Genomic DNA, 19,979 nt, shown 5'->3' on the forward strand with positions numbered 1-19,979 from the left:
GGTTTCAGACACAATGATGGGAGAAAGAAGATTCATGGACAATGCTCGTCCTGGAACGATGTTGTGGTGCTGAACTGAGACATGAGGACTGAAAATGGACAACTAATTGCGGGGGCAAAGACAGAGGCATCGGAAAACCTTCAATGGACCACAACACGAAACAAAGATGAGTTGGCAGACACCCCTTCTGCATTTCACATCAGATTTTCCTGCACAGAATTAAAACACAAAACACACATTAGAAACATACACATTGGCGGATGCGCTTAGAAGAAAACTTTCGGATTAAAAGCAATCAAGATTATTATTAAACCCCTAGGATGTTAATTGTTTTAAGTCAGAGCTGTTATTAGCGAGCGATAAGAGGGTCAAACGCATTCGGACAAGTGGTACTGGTCTGGAAACAAAGCTGGTAGAGATTTTGGGCCGCTGATAAGAAGGATTTTCTTTTACTTTTCAAACAAAGTTTTTATTTAAATCATTTAAAATACATATAGATATGTTTTGGAATTTTATTAACCCCACAGGGGGTTTTGAATAAGATTCAAAGAGGCACCTTTAAGATACAATAAGCTTCATAAAATACACAAGGTGCACGAGAAGAAATAGGGAACACCGCTAATAGACATCCATTTTGCACCAAAATGTTGATTTACCTGATGAGAGCATAGAGAAGTTTAAGAAATTATGCTAAACCTAAAACAGGTTCAACAACTTATGAGTATTGGTGATTAAAGTAAGGAGTGGGATACATAGAGGGGCCGTTTAAACGTAAAAGGAAAGTGGATAAGAACATTGTATGCTATTACATCAATGGGCGATAAATATGATCATGAAAAAAAATAACTAGTGGGCGAAGAAGTTGAAGTAGGCATTACAGCAGCAGTTAATAGCATAAACTAATCAATGAATGAACGAGTGAGCAAGCTAATTTTTCAATATAAGCAGAATAAACTCTAAACCTTTTAACCTTGTTCAAGCGAAGGAGAAATTGTGAGCACAACATTTACTGGGTATCTTAAAGTATGCAGAGGCGCAACTAAGAACATAATAATTAGGATGTAAAGCACCACAAAGGTTAAGGACTTAAATGGATAAAACTGGAAGTTTAGAATAATAATGCCTTATTCTAATAAATAACTTGGGTAAATTAGGGATTAAAGCACCAGTGTAAATAGTTTGGAATTGTACGCAGTTACCTAAAAGATGTGAGGAGACTTAACAACTATCTGTTTGAACACAAAATAGCACAATAGTTGTTCTTTAACTACATGTTAAAACATCCAGAAGAAATAAACCCACATAAATATAGTTTAGTCATCTATTAACCTAGTGGTCTTTTAGACCAGGATAATCTAAGGATCGTCCTCTTGTACATGCAGAAAAGTAATGAGGTCAATTAGATTAGTTGGACATTTGGTATCTGGTCAGGACAGCAGAAGCGACTCCTGGACACAAGATGATGATAGGAGGATAACAGCTTCAACATGATATCAATGCATGAAGGTTGGCTCTGAGGAACATCAGAGCTGCAATGGCATCTGACAGTGAAACTCCTGCTGTGCTAAAAAAACATCTTGAACAGGACTATGCATGACTGCTTTGCTTCACAGGTGATGGAATTCAACTACAAGGTTTCACGAACATGACATGGAGAGGTTGGCGTTCAGGAAACGCACCTAGAAGACACTCTTGGACTCTTTGGGGTAAATGGGCTCTAAAGGGGGACACTTAACAGGAGATAAACTGAAAGCCTGGGCTTACGACAAGGGGACAGTTCACAGACAGGGGGTGTGGGACACCCGGGAATTGCTGCTGTGGTTTGAAAATGTCAAAGGTTTGTCGCAGGTGGTGGAGTGTTTCGATGACCCAGGCGCTTGAAACCAGGTTGGACAAAGGAGACGACGTCGTGTTCCCACAGGGATTACCTGTAACCTAACACTGACAGTGAACATTTTTGTTTTTGGGTTTGCTGGGGTTGCCAAAAGGAGCATCGGAGATGACTTTCTCTATCCTGACCAGGTTCACACTTAAAATGCAAAGAACAAATTTATAGAGGCCAAAACAAATACGGAGACAGAGACGTGTTCAAACAAAGAACTAGATAAAGGGCAAAACTTAAAGCTGATAATTTACCAATGGGTGGTCAATGTTTAAGGGGGTTTAAAGGAACTGCACAATTTCTCGAATAATTACAACAGACAGTGATTGATGAAACAAACAAGCAAATTCTAAAATGGGAATTTTTAATCTGCTGGGACAAGACGGTGCAAACATAAAATAAGGATTTATAGATCACTGGGTGATATAAGATCACAACGGTAATAATAATAATAAATGAATGAAACTGTAAGAAAATCATTCGGAATAATGTCTACTTAAAGTTTTTCAAGGATAAACTAAACACATGAGAACAAGAACTAGATACTTGTTAAAGGGTTGATTTATTTGGGGATAAAATTATGCTTTGAAGTATTATCTATTAAACTAATGTTGGAGGACTGACAAAGGTTTAAAGTCTCATAAAATATCTATCTAGAGCAGTATGGAGCTTCCTACATGGTCAGGGGGCGATGTGTTTAATAAGCAACAATGAGTTACTGCTCACAGCATACTACAGTTTAAAGGTTTGTTTCAAACAAGATTCAAACAGAGGGACATATGATAAAACCAGGGTTGTTTACAAAAGCTGTCTGTTAAAACAAGCAGAAGTGATTAAAAAATCAAGAATTAATGGGGTTAGAATTGCTCTTCGCGTCAGGTGGAGGGCGCATTCAACTACAAGTCTTTTGGGTTGATGCACGTCAAGCTGAAACTGATTCACAGAGCTACTTCCTGTCTCCACCCTGGGCTACACCAACTTCCGGAATAGCAACCAATCACAACTCCGTGTGGGCGAGGGGCATGCACACACTTCCTTTCTCTTAGCTGAGCTTTTCAAAATAAGACAAGAAGTACATAGGGCTGCTTCTTATTAATATCACAACATTATTCTGCAAATATATATATATAGTAGAGCTTTCTTTTACAAACTTAAGGGTTTTTCTGTTGGACTTTTTAGAAAAATGTGAAGTATTTTAGAGCTGGTTCAGTAAGAAGTTTCTGAAAGGTTTTAGTACAATTCCCTGTGTGCTAGATAAATTGAGATGAACCGTGTCACAGTAGCCATGAAACATATGATGATAAATTTCTATTGCAGAGATTTTTCAACTGTTGGACAATTGTAAGGTGAGACACACATGGGAAAGAATTATAGAGAAATGCTGCTGCAGATAATGTTGAACTTTCAGATTCCTCCTTTTATATAAGAGTAATGCAAGATCTAATGATTACAGTAAAGGAGGTTAAGCTAAGAGCATAATAATTGTGAACGGAAATATCTGGATGTGAAAGTGTTTGAAGAAGGTAAATGAAAGAAGGATTGGGAGTCTTGATAAGAACACTAATTACACCTTGTTTCTGTTATCCAACAGTAAACAAGGCCTGGTGTCTGCCAACCATCTCAACAGAGCATTTTCCTGGGGATAAAATGCTTATTGCGTGAAAAAGGACAGGACACTCATTACCATCCAACTAAATCGTTTTTGTCCATGCTGAGAAATAAGAAGAGGACTTAAGAAGTTTGGGAGTAACATGCCAGAGACCTATGATTTTTTTATGTTTTCTTCTTTCTGTTTGCCATGAAGGAGCAGTTGCCTGAGAACACTGAGCTGACCACTTATGCGCGAATAGATTCATGTCTGCCACGTGCTCAGACTGGCCTGACGGTTTTTTACTTGCGTTATTGACGTACAGACTCTTTTTATATCACAAAACTTTTTTTCTCCTTTCTGTTTTCGACTGACTTCCATGTTTGATTTTATGTGTTATGATGTTTATAATGTGATGTTGCATTATGTTGATCGATATGGCTTTATGACTAAGAATGAAAACTCTCTGTTACAGACACACACACCAAGACCTACAGTTCTTGCAATCCTTTTGCTTTGTTATGTGGAGAACCAGGATTTGATGGCTATCACAGATCCATAAATTACTTGGTAAGGCTAATTTTTAGATTCAATACAGGGTGTCTTCTCGCTCAGATTGGCCCAGAGTGGGATTCCCCTAGACTGGGCTCTATCGGGTTTTTACCATTTCTTAGAGAGATGGGTTTTTCCTGCTTGAGGCTCAGCCTGCCCTCTGATGCCCCCTACTGGTACTCTTGGATTTGTGAGGATTGAAGGTGATGGATGGTTGTCCATAGGAATGGAGAGTGGAGGACCGAGTAGGAGGTTTCTTGGGGTGGGGGTAGAGTAGACGAATTTGGCCTTGATTAAGGTACATCTTTAGCTTATCTGGTCTAAAGTAAACTTAAAATAATGTGCGCATAGGAACCTAAAACAGGCCTAGCTCAAATAGTTGAACCCTAAATTGTAGTTAAAATGCTTGGACTGTGGTGTTGAGTAAAAAATGCAGAATTATGAAGTATTCATGCTGATTGATGCTAAGTTGTTTCCATTGTGGTTTGTCCGGCCCTTTTCTTGGAACTGTTTTCGTTGTGATGTGCCTTTGGGGCACACCAACAGGCGGGGCTAACGGACAACTGGACTGTTTTTACAAAGTGCCTTTCGGGCACACCAGCAGAGATTGTGTGACCCCAGAGACTGAGCCGCACTATCGACTGCCATGGAGATCACAGATGGATGGACTCTGGAAGCCGGAAGCTGACGTGCGTGGATTGCTTGGACTGGACGGAATGACCGACTGCTCTGGGAGAGGGACAGACTGAGAGCTGTCGTTCCACTGGTTGATCATCTTTGGTGATGTGCCATAATGACACATCATCAGGGGGTCTGTTAGGATATCAACAAGGTCAAGTGGAACGAGCTGTTTATCCCAGAACTGCTATGGAGGAATTCATCTTTTAATATTGTCAAGGTGGAACCCTGTTTGTCTTAATAACTGCAATCACTGCCCAAAGAATGATTAGTTCTAGAATGTTTCACTGAATCACAACAAGGTAAAGTAAGGCCAAAGGAACTTTAGTTGAACTACTCTTGGCTCCTACTATCTTTTTCCAAAGATCTGTTTATAAGACTTCCTAGAAATGGAAGAGCACACACACCATTTCACACACACACCCCTCCAACTAGGGAGGGAGGGCTTTTGGTCCAGAGCAATGCCTGTACACAGTAAGATATCATGTTCCTATTTACGTCATACTGTATCCCTATAAAGGCTGAAAGTTACCCCATATTGTTGGGATTGTTGATACTGCTGTGAAATGAAGATGATTGTAAGTCCAGAATAAACGAATCCCCCTGCTGGTCACTGAAGAGAAGCTGTGGTGTCTGGTCTCGTCTGTCTGTTTTTTAAGGTTAAATCCTCTCCCACATAATTGGCGTTGTCGGCAGGATTAGAACAAGGGAGAGGAAAGAAAGGCTTTCCACAGCATCTACCTCCAGTGGCAAGACGGGGCCCATTGAGAAACAGAAAAGAGGAGGTAAGTTAAGCATACCTCTCTCTCTTTATTTTTCCTTTTTTAACATAAGATTTGCCACACAGAGGTTCTGCTTTGGAAAAAGTGTATTGATTTTAAAGGCGAGACAAGTGAGGCATTGCTGCTTCTTTTTGTGACCACCAGTTGTAATTTTCCGCAGAAAATGGATTGTCATAAAATACAAAAGATGAGGAAAGCGTAGATTCCAACACAATTGACAAACCGACAATCTTAAGGAAGTGATTTGTGTACTCCCAGCCGCTTTTATCGGATGTCCCGTCAAATGATGACGTTAGAAGCGACGACGTATAAAAAATGGATCGGACCATGCGGGTCATGCTGAAGTTTTTCTAACATATATAACTTTTTAGAATCAAAAAAATCATCGTGAGAGGGTGATTTTAGAAACATGGGCTGGTCGGAGTCGTAAGCGTGGAGCCGTTTTCTCTAGCTCACACCCGTTTGTACGTGCGAGTATTTGAAAGACCGGGCCGCTAGTGAACTGAAGTTGTTTTGTGAAGCTGAGATCTCCGGTTTAGGCTTTGAGGTGAGAAAAAACCTCTGATTAAATTTGAAATAGTAGGCCTGTTTTGAAATGCATGCAGATTTTGTTGGGCGAGGCCCAGAAGTTGTAAGCGCTTGGAAAAAGAGAAATGAGGTTTCTCTTGGATTATCCGTGTGGCCTTAAAGAGTTAACTGCAGTCTGGTTTAGGTAACGAGGTGAAAACCTCCTATTAAATTTGACATAGCAGGCCTGTTCTGAAGCACGTGCAGTATGAACTTTTTTTTTTACTCTTTTTTTTAATCCTTGTATTATGGGTCCATTAAAATTACAAGCCAAAATTCACTGTGTGCACACATATAAAATAAGAGAATTGGACATCTGGACCATCAGGAAAGCCACCAGTTTCCCAAAGAAGTGAGATGAGAGAAATGATTCAGAAATGAGCGATCAGGAGAGAGTGTTTGAGATGCGTGTGCATGAGACGTCTATTTGTGAGTCTTGCAAGAGCTCTGTTTAACTAAAACGCATGTATGGAACTGAGTTTGTTTGCTGTATGTTTGTTTTTCTCTTAAAATTCGCATTGTCTGAATTAAGGGTAAAATGTGTTATATTTGATATGGAAAAGTGCATGAAAACTTTTATTTGTCTATAAGGAGATTTTAAGGAGACCAGGGTGTGTGTACTTGTTGAGCGTCCCCCCCACCCCCCTTTGTCAGTGAGAGTCTGCTTTTGTTCTGCTCTCCCCAGGCCAAAGGAAAAAGGAAAACTCTACAGGGCAGAGTTTGAAATGTAAGAATAACATAAAAAACTCTAACCCTTTGGTACCTCCTTGGCAACCCCACTCATTTGCCAAATTAAACTCGCTCTGTTCAAAGAACATTAACCCATTAATAGCCCTACTGTTGTCATTTGGGTTCACTGGATTAATCATTGATTTTGAGTTTGAGTTGAAGCCTACTTAGAATGGATGTTCAATTGGACGTGTGATGTGATGTATGAGGTTATTTGAATATGTGATATGCATGTGATAAGGTATTAACATTGCATGTTTGGCTTTAAGCATTAACAGTTGCTTCAATCGTAATGCAGAGCAAACACGGTGTGTGAAAGCAGACACACACGCATGCTTTTAAATAACCGCTGACAAGCAACTTATAGAAACGCAAAACTTTTTAACTATAGTAATCAATAGAATAAATGCCGGCAAGATTATCTATAATATACAAAAGTTTGTGTACGTCTGTCTTAGTGTTGTCTAAAATGTTGTGTACGTCTGTCTAAGTGTTGTTTAGGGGTATTTTGTGTAAATGTTTAATCTATGTTGTGAAGGTGGTTTACTGACAGTTGTCTGACTTTTATCTGTGCTATCGCAGTATGTTTTAATAATAATGTTGATAAGCATTATTAACGCAATGACATAATGGATCAACGAGAATTTATTATAGTAAACAAGGGTCATAAGTTTTAGATGTCCACAATGCCTGATGTCTCAGTATTCACAAAAGTCCGGACTGAAGTGAATGTTGGCGAATTGCCTTAAGATTATGCATTGGATTGTACTAAATTCTTAGGAATACTGGGGTGTCAGTCAGGCTGGAACTCAATTGTGAGGTTGATTAAAGGAAATCATCATCCATAAGCCTTCGTCAGTATCAGGAGTATTAGTGGAGGAAACAAAAGAGGAAAACCATGAATGATGTTGTGTATTATGTGATAATGATGTCTTAAGATCTATGATCATTAGAATTTTGGTATACTTAAGGTAACATATTGAGTTAATGGTGTATTAAATGAAAGTGAATATTATTGAACTTTGTGGTTATGAAAAGACTTTGGAGTTGTTGTGCCTCTCCAGTCCTAAATACCAGGATTGACACAATGTCCGGAGCTGCAGAGCTCTGAGAGCGGACAGCAGAGAGGAGAGGAGAGCAGCAGAAGGGGGGCTGAGACTCCCGACTGCACATGGGCGATCCTAGAAAAAACAGGGCCCCAACATATTAGACGTCTATCGGATCACTATGATTCAATAAAACATGAAATTTAAAGAATATGGGAAATCTGGATAATTAACAACAACTTAAACAGGGAAACTGAAAAGGAGGCTTGTGATCAAAAGGTACTTCTAAATTAGTTCTCTTTTGGTTGGTTCACCATTGAGACTGATTATTAAAATACAAATTTAATGTAAGCAACAGCTGAAATTGTAGGATTAACAGTGATTAATAAGGTCTAATTTGAATAGAATTAGAGTTGTCAAAGAATAGGTTGCGATAATTGTCATCCTTATTAAAAATAATAAAATAAAATAACTTAGAGTGAGAAGTAAGATGGTGAATTAATTATTTTGCCATTGGGAAACCTCTGTGAATTTATGTGATAACATCCAAAATTATAAAATGACTTCAGAAAATTGGTTAATTTCGTTGCAGGGAAAGTAATGAACAAAATAGAACATAAGAAAACTTAAGGAATCAACTCATTAATCTCTAAATGGTGGATCTGATGAAAAGGGTTGCACACGCTGAAATGGCACTGAAGGAGAAATGCCTAATGAAGCAGCTGACTGATGATGGTATAACCTGAGGTTTGTCAACACGGAGAACCAGAACAAAATCTTCCTCGGTGGGAATCCAGCATGGATTCCAGACCACTGGCTCAGTGCCTGCTCAGACATGGAGCAGCGAAGGACGCTCAGGCCGTCAGGAAACACGGCTGAGCAAAGGAAGCGGTCTCCACATCCGTTGACAGAATGCCATGGAAGAGAGCTGATGTTTGTGAATTGTGAAAACCCAGCGACTGAAGGTCCACCACAAGAATTAGCAAAATCCAATCAATTTAATAAATTCTGGAAGTAAAGTAAAACAAATATTGAGAATGGCAACTAGTTACTATAAAGTAACAAAATTACATAAGTGGCTAAAATTGAATTGTCTAGTGTAATTATTAACAGAAAATTCCCCTGCCTCAGTAAAGTTAACATTTTATTTTATTTCTTTGAAGGTAAACCAGCAGACTGTTGAATAATAAAGACGATGGGTTCTCCTATGACAAAGTAATTAATTACCTCATGTACTGTTAATTAGGAAATAGGCACTTTTAAGAAGAGGATAGCAGAATTTGAGGATTACAGAACAAATGAAGTATTCAACACTAGAGCGTCACGTTATGATTGAATGACACGAGTTGATTGGGAAACCAATAACTTATGTATTTGTGAACAGAATTATTCTGCAAGCATGGCTGAAGTACGTAAACACTAGAGTAAGATTAGAGGCATAAAGTAAAAGAATTTGGTTTGAAGAAATTTCAGAAATAGTATTGAATCCTTTAAACTTTAGACAAGAAGGACATGTTATTATTACTAACTTCTCTTTGCCGTTATACTAATATTCTTAAAGTGGTTTGGAACAAGTTCTGTGAAGAAACACAAATCACAAGCCTCTGCTCAGTTGAGTGAGTATTTTATTTCGGTAATTAAAACCTTGGGTAAAAGTGAATCAATCTGTGACAGCAACCCGTTTTTTGGTATAACTATAAAAATCCTAATGTAAAAAGATACATGGTGTATTTGTAAATGCTTCATTTGAAAATTGAGTTTCTCACCGGGTAAACAGACTCAGCCAAAATAAAAAAGAGTAAATGACCGGATTTCCGAGAGTAATGACAGGACCAGGTTTTGATTGCATGCTTGGCATTAACAACTCAGTCCTGATTGAGAGCACTAACTGTTCTGTCTTAAGTCCTGTTTTTCAGAAGTTGAGATTCTGTCCGGTTCTGGCCACCCTTTTTCTGATGGAAGACACATCAAAAAGACGAGAAGAACAGCTGTAAGTTGAGCATGGAGGGACGGTATGATAAACTATAAAGTGAAAATCAGACTGATGTCAACCTCTGATTTAAGCAATCAAATTTTCAAGTGACTTAAATGGATCTCTCTGGCAAAACATTGTCAAAAGGTTAGTGTAATAGTTGCTTGCGTAAACATATTATTTAATGTCACATGGATGCTTGTGATCATACCGGTAGGATATAGAAAGCTAATATTAAAACTTAAATCTAGGTATTACCTTTGATGAAAGTAGGTTTCCAGAAATAACTTAGGAAAAAGGAAACTCAACTTTTATTAAAAAGAAATGGGAATAACTACTGTTATACGATCAAGATGTGGAAGATTATTTAGCTATTTCTGGGAACAGTTCCACAAACGTTGATCAACAGATAACTTTATCTTAACAGTTGACCTCTGTTGGTAAACACAGGGTGTCATGTTCTGGATTTTTGCTCCCTTTGCCCCGCTGCCGAGGACACACAGACCTTAGATGTTTTCCCAACTTCTGCACAGATATTTCCTAATCTCTGCAAAGAAAACTGAAAATAAACAATGTTAAACAAGTTATTGATTAGTAAATTGGGTTACATGGCTGAAACAAAATTTCAGGTATTTTAAATAAGGTTACTGTTTTCTCGAAACTGAAATATTAACATTATTAAAAGAGAAGCGAACATTAGCCTGAATTACCTTAAACTTGGAAGAGACCTGAGGTTTCAATGCGACGTTCCTATTAACTCTTCTCTATAAAGTTATGGGAAAGGAAAAGGTGAGTTATCCGCTATTTCATAAAGAATGTGTAAACAGGAAACGACAAGAGAAGGAAGAACATAGCCCGAGTCCCGTCCGTCTCTGAGGAATTTTCCTTTCTTTTCTTTTTTCTTGTGCTCATGACTCTGGATCCAACTCACAACATTTGGCAATGGTATGCAACTCTCATTGCACAATTATCAAAATAGTTGGACGAGCGACAAACTACTATTTGAAAAACAAAAAGAAATAACAGTTTTACTAATTGTATGTATGCTGGCTTATAAAGTCTTTACGGTTGGAAAAGCAAATTATCTTACAAAGAATGTAAGTTCCACAAATTTACAACAGGCAAAATGAACAGGATAAGTATGCGCAGAACAAAACATATTTGATTAATCTTGGAATCTTGGTTTATGTGTAGGTTATATTTTAGTACTGTGAATGGAATTATAAACAATTCTAACTAAATTACCTGAGTTACTAAAAGAAGAAAAACTGGTGATGAAGTTCCACACCTTTTATGGAGAAATAGAGCAGATATTAGATATATGGAAAGTAATTGCAACCCACAGTCCTGCTGCAGTCTATCTCTGCCTAGTCTCTGAATTTATTTCATCCTAGCGTCCCTTCTAATTATCCCATAGCAGCCGACAGTTAGAAAAACATTGACAGTTTATCCTACTATATGAGAAACGCTGCGTAAAACTATTCATTAAGTGACTATTTGATTAACATTTATTTCTTGTTTGTTCACTTTTGAGCTTTCATCGACAAGTAGTCGTTACAAATACCTTAAGATGGACATGAAGTGTTGTTCATGCACAAGTTTGGAAAGAGGTTTGGTAAACATTAGTGAGGTCGGACTGACCTCGGAGTAAAGAGAGCGATAACATTGTTTAACTGTAGTGTTCCAAAGATAAGTCAAGTAGCGGAATTAATCGGTCTGTTTTTGTGCTTTTGAGCCAAAACGTTTACCGGAAGTTATGGTAGTTAGGGTCATTTTGACCTTTTTCCTGGCTCCGCCGATGGGAGTAAAGAGGAAACATCTGGAGTCGTTGTTTGAGTGGACTGTTCCAAGATATGTCAAGTAGTGGAATTAATAGCTCTGTTTTTGTACTTTTGTGATAAACACTTCCCAGAACTTTCGTCCAGTTTCCAACTGGACGTCAATAGCGTGTAACACACACACACCAATGGAGACACACAGACTCTTGTGTTTAACGCACACACATCTGTAAGCCTTAAATAGGCAAGTGCTGGATATGAATGTTTGAGAACTCTCTGCTGGAACCCGTTTGCGCGTTCCAGGTGTAATAAATAGAGTTCTTGTTGTCGAGACAGAGGTTTAGTTACTGTTACACAAGGACTTTTAACACATAGGAGGACCACTTAGGAATAAAGTGACAAAACATGGATTAAGCATTCAATAAAGCGGCATAATGGTTATTAGTGGAGTTGAGAAATTTGGAGTTGAGAAAAGACGCTGAAGAGCAGCACGGACGTGACCAATACAGACCATAAAAACTCAGACCTATGTAAAATCATGATAACTAAAACTGATTAGAATGTGAGGGTTTTTGAGAAAGCTGGAGTAAATGTACTAATTCTTGAATATTCTTGTCAACCGCTCGCACATTAATGGGTCAATAGCTGACAAGGACGGGCTCACCAAGGAATGAAGGAGTTGATGTTTATATTGAAGCTCATCGCTCTGTTTATATCAAGAGAATCGTTCTGTTCAGAATGTTCCAGGCTTTAAAGAGCCATTACGTGTTCACAATATCTGAAGTCCTACATCTGGAAACACTTTCAAGTTACAAATCCAGGAATGGTAATTTCTATGAGGGTTGTAGCCACATCAAATCTAGTCTGAATGATTAGCACAAGATCAGGTTCAAAGTAAAATTATTGTATTAAAGTCGAAGTACGTTTAGAAGCTGATGATGCAGGATCAGTATAACAAACTATAAAAGGGAAAACCTTTTTTGTTGAGTGCAGGTAAGAATAGAGAGAAGACAGGGTCTTCTGCTTCTAAATCAATGATAGCGTTTAGACAGAAAACATTGAATTTGGAGCACCGACAATAAATTACTACATACGGCATTTAAAAGGTAAATAGGCAACATGTATATTTTATTAGAGGAAAGTAAAAATCAAGCGATTACAGTTACTCTGATGAACACTCTGATCATAATATTGTGTTTAAGGACATAAGGGGGGGTGTTTAGAATTTATTGGCATACTTGGTTAAGAATAGAAGGAGTACATTAACACTAAATAAGAAGTTAAGCTCGGAATAAACATAACAGAAGAAGAATGGACTCTGATCTGGAAGCATCAGTGGAAATGTACGTCTTCACAGAGATGGAGAGAGTTTGGATGGAAAACACTGATAAGATACTTTATTACCCCATATCAAAAATCACACTATGATGGAAATCCTCCTGTTTGCTGGAGAAAATGTGGAAACCTGCAAGCAAACCATTTTCACATTATGTGGGACTGCTCGGTAGTTAAACAATATTGGAAAGACATCCACAAAACACTACAGGAGATATTTAAATGTATAATTCCCTTTGATATGAAAACTATTTTCTTTGGAAACATACCACAAGGTTGGATGAAAAATGATAAATCTCTTTTGAGCATGTTGTTAGTTGCTAGTAAGAAGGGTATAACCAAAAAATGGTTATCACAGGAGGTACCACATCTGTCAACATGGTGGGACATAATGTTGGATATTTATAAAATGGAAGAGATGACAGCAGCTATAAATAACAGACAGGGATGGTTCATGTCATGCTGGGAAAAATGGATTGATTATACAAACTTAAAAAGGCCCGATTTCATTCTGAAAATGTGAATATGTGAGATAATGGCAATGGTCACTCCCTTCTGTTCCCTTATGTGTGTGTTTTTTTTTGTTTCTGTTTGCTCTCTTTTCTTTCAACAATGGGAAACATGTTAAGATGTCTAAATACTAATGATATATGTACTTTTCTGTACATGTAAAAAATACCCATTGGTATAAATTTGTTGAAAAACTCAAAATAAAGAATTAAAAAAAAAAGAAAAAAAAGAAGTTAAGCTCAACGTGGTAAGGGCGACTCACATGGAAGTAAATACTATTTAGTGGTTTAAACTAAACATTATTGAATGAATCTGAGCAGTCGGTTACATTTTTGGATTAGGATTGCAGTGCAGTACAGAGTAATGAATAATTGAAACTTTTTTTTTCTAAATTCCTGAACAACAGAGAATAGAAACATATCACTTAGTTTTACTTAGTTCTGGAAGCAAAAGGGGGCCTTAACTTCTAACACTTCTTCTTCTTTTCTTCTACTTTTGCTTCTTTATCGTGCATGAAAACCCTGGTCAACTAAATTTTAATCGTAAAGATGGATATTTCTGTTAGAAATATCTTTCAGGAGCAGACGGAGAGCAGATTTGCACAGGAGAATGGCTGAACCTGGGTACTGGCGGAGTAAGCCCTGTGAACATATCTTTTCTAAATTGTGAATTTTGATGAATGATTTTGTGACAAATGAGGACATTGTTAAACCTTTTTTGATAAATATGTGTAGAGTCACTATTTTGCAGTTGATGTGGACTTTAAGTTCTAAATGTGCTCATGTATTTTATTTTCTACTGTTCCTATGTCCTGGAGTGGAGCATGGTTCATGGAGGATGGGATGAATTGTCACCGAAGCGGACTTTCATGTATGGGCTGATAATATAATGAGAAAAGGTGATGTTATTAGAAAACAATTCGAACAATTTTTCAGTAAGACCATTGCTTTAGCTGCTACAGGTTGCATGTTCTGCTGTGGCTGAACATTCTACATTATTTTCAAACATTATGTTCTCTATGTTCTTAATATTTTGTTTTTAATTGAGTCGGCATAGCTGTTGTTTTTGTTTTGATTTACGCTTTCAGGTGAGCGATCTTGGAAGGTATTTAAGTTTGGAAGTTCAAGTCGAATACACACAAAAAGATCATGTTGCAGGATAAGTTAAGGTGCAATTACGTATACACAGAGTGTTGTAATGTTATTAGTGAATTCTTACAACTTATACGCAGTACGAGTTGAGATAAAACTGAAATGAAATCAGATGGACACTAAACATCAATGTTAAAGAAAATGTACATTAGCCCCATTGACATTTGAAGGATATCATCATGAGACTAGTGAAGACTCTGAGCTGGGGAACCATTGTAATATACGATACTGGTTAGTTTTTCCTGTCTCCTTAGGGCAACCCAGGGACGTAGAAGGGCGGGGTCCCTCTTTGTGTGCTGGACTAAGGGACTCAGAGGCGTGATGTTTGCAACAGAGGGGGCCCTGCACCAGGACTGTGAGAAAGCAGTGCGATTTAATCAAAGGACTTGTATCCTGGAGAGCGACATACCGTGTCAGCGACATGAGGACAAGAACTTTGCCACACTACGAAGCTGCCAATCCCATCAAATGTTATAAATTCTGATTTTATCTATGCTATGCTAAATCCCTGAAGTTTTTGATTTATGATAAGGTGTATGATGGGCATATTTTTTAGGTAGATGTTTTTGGGTGGTAACAGTAGAAACTGAATGATGATATTATACTATTCTAATTTTTTTTTAATTTTGCTTAATATGTTTGTCTTCTTTCCTGTTATTTTTAAGATGTTTATGTCTTTTGACGACATTGTGAGTACCATGGCTGGGTTTCTGAGCCATGCTGGTCGGTCAGGTGGTCGGCTGGCGGACGCCCGTGGGGGAGGGGTCCATGCAACAGTTTTTACCCTGAATAAACACATAAATACCAGCAACAGGGATTTTTCGGTTGCATATGGTTAGAAATAACTGGCCTATGGAAAAACAATGGACATTTTGTACATTCGTATATAGTTGAGTGCATGTTTTTATTTTATTCTACATTTACGACCATACATTACCAATTTTTCTTTGTTCTTTTTTTCTGTTTGATAATCAAAGCAAGTATTTTTACCCTTTTATATTCCTCTATTACTCCACAATTACATTATTCCACTTTTCTTATAGTTCCCAGTGTGATTTTCCCTTGATATGGCTCACGTAAGTGAGCCAAAGGGGGGATGTATGGAGGAATTCATCTTTTAATATTGTCAAGGTGGAACCATGTTTGTTTTAATAACTGCAATCACTGCCCAAAGAATGATTAGTTCTAGAATGTTTCACTGAATCACAACAAGGTAAAGTAAGGCCAAAGGAACTTTAGTTGAACTACTCTTGGCTCCTACTATCTTTTTCCAAAGATCTGTTTATAAGACTTCCTAGAAATGGAAGAGCACACACACCATTTCACACACACACACACCCCTCCAACTAGGGAGGGAGGGCTTTTGGTCCAGAGCAATGCCTGTACACAGTAAGATATCATGTTCCTATTTACGTCATACTGTATCCCTATAAAGGCTGAAAGTTACCCCATATTGTTGGGATTGTTGGGACTGCTGTGAAATGAAGATGATTGTAAGTCCAGAATAAACGAATCCCCCTGCTGGTCACTGAAGAGAAGCTGTGGTGTCTGGTCTCGTCTGTCTGTTTTTTAAGGTTAAATCCTCTCCCACACTGCATGGCACACTTAGATGGCACTGACCCAAAAGATTGGCACATATCTATCAGATACCACCCCGGAGGTGACACAGCTTCCCTGCTGATGTCACAGTTTGGATGTGTACCGCCCTTGTATCTTTTTGCTATCTGCCTCTCAGCCTGTTCGGACGCTTTTTTCTCTGCTCTCTGCTTGCTTGCATTTTCCTGCCTTTTACTTTTTATCTCCTTTTTATCTCCTAACCTAAACCACAGAAAGTTGGATTTAGTTTTTATTTATTTATTTTCTTTTTATTTTCTTTTACTTATTTTTTGATTTGGATTTTGAAAAGATGCCCTCCTTCAACACAATGGACTTTGACAAGCTTTTACAGAAGATAGCTGTTATGGAACTGAAAATCTGTCGACTTGAAGTGAATTATGATGTAAACGCCGCGAATGGAAATGATACGACCCTGCCCGTGATTCCGAGCGGTGACCACCAGCCCAGCGACTCAGCGAACAAACAGTTCCCTGAGGAAAATGAGAATCCCTGGACCACTCTGGGTGCAAGACCAAAGGACCAACGAACCCCACGCCTAGACAAAGAAAACTGGCCGAGACTACAGAGAGATGTCCCAGGACAAGTAAAACAACAGCGGGCTGTTCCCACAACAAATGATAGGAGTAAACCTGCTGGAAATGCTGGAATTCCTTTACGAAACAGATTCGCTCCGCTCCAAAATGTGACCCAGGAGGACAAAAACCAGAGGTATGTCAACGATTTTCGTTCTAAGACATCAGAGAAAAGACATGCCACAGGGCCAAGGACCCTGATATTATGCAATGGTTCTGTAAGGGGGATTAAACATTTCTGTAACAAGAAAAATACAGAGGTGTTGATTTATAACGACGGGAACTGTGGCCTGGTGTCTGATTTAACAGACATCCTTCAGACAGACCTTCCAAGGATCTTGAGAAAACGTCCGACCTTGGAAAACCTCATAATACAAGCTGAAGCCCTGACGGACGTCAACAGGATAAGAAAATCAGAAGTATTAAAAGAGGATTACATTCGTTTGTTGAAACTTGTTGATGGCCTGAATGTCAAGGTTCTTCTTAGCGGGCCTCACCCACCCGCTAACTGCGGAGACGAGATTTTTTCCAGAATTCTGATGCTAAACAAATGGCTGGAAAAAACATGCAAAGAAACAACTGTAACCTTCATAGACAACTTTAACATATTTTGGGAAAGAAGACATCTGTTCAACAGAGATTGTTTCTCTCTAAATAGGTCAGGTGCAAAACGGCTGATTTCAAACATCTTCTATTCTGTGAACCATGCGTCATCAGCTTTGTCCCAAAACAAGGAACATCCAGTGCCAAAACAAATGATAAGCCCAGTGCAGCCCGAACAAGCCAAGATAAAGATGGCCAGAAAGATGACACAGAATGAGGCGTTGTCAGAGCTACAGGACGATTCATCCCAGATCTCAGCAGGACAACGAAAGGACCAAGAACCTCCATCTTCACAAACACCGGTCCAGACTGGACCCGCCTCCCCTTCTTCTCCACAAAGCCCAGAAGTTCCTTTTCTGGAATTTTCTCATAACATGAACAAAGTATTTAAGATTGGCCTACAGATGACATCCTCTCCACATAGCCATTCTGCTGTGAATAAACCAGGATTCTCCAAAGGCCTCAGAGCCTCAGATCCTCCTCCTCCACGTATCACAGAACACTCTGGTACTGAGGAACTCCAAATTACTTCGCTGTGATACAGATTGGGCCCTGGCCACACGTTTATCAGACATGAGAGTTCCCAGCATCAGCCGGGGCCTTTCGCCGGAGATTATGGAATATCTGTGATAATACGTGGCAGAAATAAGAAAAACAAAAGGATAAACAGGAACAAATACTTAAAAATCATAAACTGTCAGATGCAACCTGTCACAGAGACATCATCAACCACTAAGTCATATAAACTGGGTTTATTAAATATTAGATCTCTGTCAGGAAAATCCCTTTTAATTAATGACTTCATTATTGACAATGATCTTGATGTAATGTTTTTAACAGAAACATGGCTGCATGAATTTAGTGAAGCAGCTATACTGATGGAGTCGACTCCTCCAAACTACAGTTTTCTTTGTGAGAGCAGACAGCAAAGGAAAGGTGGAGGAGTAGCAACATTGTTTAATGATTCACTAAAGTGTAAAAAGGTGTTTTTAGGAAAATTTGACTCTTTTGAACATTTGGCTCTCCAGGTAAAGGGCCCGGTACGAACTATGTTTCTGAATGTGTACAGGCCTCCTAAGTCCACATCAAACTTTTTTAATGATTTTAGTGACCTGCTGTCTGTGATATGTGTTGATTATGACTGTTTAATTATTGTTGGAGACTTCAACTTTCACGTTGACAACCCTGAAGACAGAAGTGCAAAAGAACTGTGTGACACACTTAGAAACTTTGGTTTAAGTCAACACGTTAAACAGCCAACACACAAACAGGGACATATTTTAGACTTGATCATCACTAAAGGTCTAAAGATTTCACAGGTCAATGTAACTGATGTTGCCTTATCCGATCACTTTTCTGTTACCTTTGAAAGCATAATTACCAGCGACTCATTTAGCCAAAGGGACATCGTAAGAAAACGCACCTTTAAGGACAATGCCGCGGAAACTTTTATTCAAGCTTACTCTGATACTTCAACCTTGGGCTGCAACTCAGTAGATGAGCTAGTAGATAACTTTCAGTCTAAAGTCTCAGACATCATTAACTGCATTGCTCCAGTCAAAGTGAAGTTTTTTCCCGGGAAGAAAAAATCTCCTTGGAGAAATGCTCCATCAGTTAGAAGTGAAAAAAGGGAATGTCGAAAAGCTGAACGCAGGTGGAGAAAGAATAGACTCCTAGTTCACTACGACATCTATAAAGAGAGTCTTTACAGATATAACTTACAACTGAAAAATGCAAGAGAATCTTTCTTCTCTGAGATCATCAAGAAAAACATTAATAATGCTCATGTCTTATTTTCCACAGTTGACAGGCTAACAAATCCTCCTGTGTCCGTGACTTCCGAACTCCACTCCACCAGGGCCTGCAACGAATTTGCTAACTTCTTTACTGAAAAAATCCTAAAAATTAGAGGATCACTTTGTACTACCATATCAACACCAGAACCAATGCTTTATTCAGCTGGAACTATTTCTGACAAAATGTCCCATTTCAGCGAAATAAACCACAAAAGCTTAGAGCAGATCATTCAGCAGTTAAGTTCCTCCTCCAGCTGCCTTGATGTTCTCCCCACAGCGTTCTTTAAAAAAGTTTTACCTGTAATAGCGTCTGATTTGACTCAGATAATAAACGCGTCCCTTCTGTCAGGTGTTTTCCCCCAGTCCCTAAAAACAGCAATTATCAAACCACTGCTGAAAAAGAACAATTTAGACAAACTTCTACTCCAGAACTACAGGCCCATCTCAAACCTCCCCTTTATCAGTAAGATTATTGAAAAAGTTGTATTTCAACAATTAAACACCTTCTTAACAACGACCAGCCGCTTTGATGGTTTCCAGTCAGGTTTCCGTGCTCACCACAGTACAGAGACCGCCCTTATCAAGGTTTTTAATGACATCCATATAAATACAGACTGTGGAAGAACCACCGTGCTGGTACTATTGGACCTCAGTGCAGCATTTGATACTGTTGATCACTCCATTCTGTTAGAGCGCCTGGAGAACTGGGTCGGCCTCTCTGCTACAGCTCTCCACTGGTTTAAATCTTACTTAAAGGACAGGGACTTTTTTGTATCAGTAGGTAACTTTACATCGAAGATTACAAAAATCACATGTGGGGT

The 19,979-nt window shown here is 38.6% G+C and overlaps 1 protein-coding gene and 1 long non-coding RNA gene across 26 annotated transcripts in view; one reads left to right on the forward strand and one right to left on the reverse strand.

Annotated features, from left to right (window-relative positions):
- LOC105922250 (protein 4.1-like) overlaps positions 1-19,979 on the reverse strand; it is a 320,088-nt gene that overhangs the window by 14,754 nt on the left and 285,355 nt on the right. The window lies entirely within an intron of this gene.
- Positions 4,845-16,108, forward strand: LOC118565521. 3 transcript variants are annotated; one of them, XR_004932409.1, is made up of 3 exons: positions 4,845-5,485; positions 6,735-6,776; positions 9,728-16,108. It is a non-coding gene; the product is annotated as an uncharacterized LOC118565521 (long non-coding RNA). The 3 variants fall into 3 exon arrangements; XR_004932408.1 differs by having other exon boundaries at positions 6,735-16,108; XR_004932410.1 differs by lacking the exon at positions 6,735-6,776.

Source organism: Fundulus heteroclitus, chromosome 13 (assembly GCF_011125445.2).
Source record: "Fundulus heteroclitus isolate FHET01 chromosome 13, MU-UCD_Fhet_4.1, whole genome shotgun sequence".
Classification (NCBI taxonomy): Eukaryota; Metazoa; Chordata; class Actinopteri; order Cyprinodontiformes; family Fundulidae; genus Fundulus; species Fundulus heteroclitus.